The following is a 1,299-nucleotide window of genomic DNA, read 5'->3' as shown; positions in this document are numbered from 1 at the left end:
TAATTCTACAAGGTATCTATATTCGTTAAATGTTTATGCGTACAAGGTTTAATATATTTCCTTCCAATTAACCTTCGGTTTCGAAGAATCACAAATATGGTCTAAATATTAACATACTACATGAATAAATTAACACATTAACTGTGGGACGAAATTCATGGAACTTTCGGGAATGTAAATGTTTCAAATCGGCCCATTTTGGAGTCAGATTTCAAGCGGTGAAGTTGTTTCTAGTAGATGATTCCTGCCGAATAAAGATACTAATATGAGTTTTGAGCTCGGCTCCGGTGTGAAGTTTCTAGTTTGAGACATCTCAGAGCGCAAGCCGTGGTGAACGAATTCAATTTAAAATGAATGTACTTGTACCGGTATCTATTATTGTTCATTGATCTTTTGTTACTTTGTGTTGAGGAAAATAATACTGCAATCAGATTGACGAACTCTGATATAAAATATAATATCGAAGATTTACTTTATAGTTCTGTTATTATTATTTTTTTGGTCAGGAGAGGAAAATTGGATTAGATTCGCACAGGTGCTCTGCAAATGTATTCACTCAATTGTTTTGGTTCCGGATTAAATTTTTCAGAAAGTTAAATTACAGAACAAGACTCGAAGCCCCTGAAAAAAATGATAAGGTTAAACAATTGTCTCGGCGATATTATATATCATAGATATAAATAAGTGAAGCAAAAACTTTGTATCCCTTTTTACAAAAATTGCGCGGACGGAGGAGTATGAAATTTTCCACACTTATAGAGAATATAGAGAAGAAGTGCACAATGCTAATATTTTTTAAAATAGTGCATAAAAGATACATTAAATCAATAAAGAAAACATTACACACACTACATACCATGTATTTGACGCACACACGCATGATACTATTTATTGTCAAACTTTTGTTCTTCACGTCTGTTGTCAAATTGAGAATAGATTAAATATTGTTTGTCTTTGTTACCTAATATTTTTTAAAGTGTAGTCTTGACAAAATTTGTGATTATAGAAATATAAAATACAATCATAATAGTGTACAAACTTACAACTCCAATTAATTATAGTCGACTTTCGACTACTGCGGGACCTCTAGTATATCATAGATATCTCAACATGCGCCCCAAAATATGAAAATATACAAAAACGATAAATAGTTACAAATGAAATGAAAAGGTTTGAATATATTTACTTGTAATCAATTTTGTATAGATTTTCTAAATTAAATGAAACTCATTTCATTTTCTGATATTCTTTATCGTTAGAATGAAAACTAAGTTTATTGTCGATAAGCGTAAGTCACGT

The 1,299-nt window shown here is 30.6% G+C and overlaps 1 long non-coding RNA gene across 1 annotated transcript; it reads right to left on the bottom strand.

Annotated features, from left to right (window-relative positions):
- Positions 1-866, bottom strand: LOC134199552 (uncharacterized). Its single transcript, XR_009974096.1, has 2 exons — positions 367-866; positions 1-244 (listed from the first exon to the last, which is right to left on the bottom strand). It is a non-coding gene; the product is annotated as an uncharacterized LOC134199552 (long non-coding RNA).
- Between the last annotated feature and the right edge of the window lie 433 nt (positions 867-1,299).

Source organism: Bombyx mori, chromosome 10, assembly GCF_030269925.1.
Source record: "Bombyx mori chromosome 10, ASM3026992v2".
NCBI lineage: Eukaryota > Metazoa > Arthropoda > Insecta > Lepidoptera > Bombycidae > Bombyx > Bombyx mori.
This window is presented reverse-complemented; position numbering and strand designations above follow the sequence as displayed.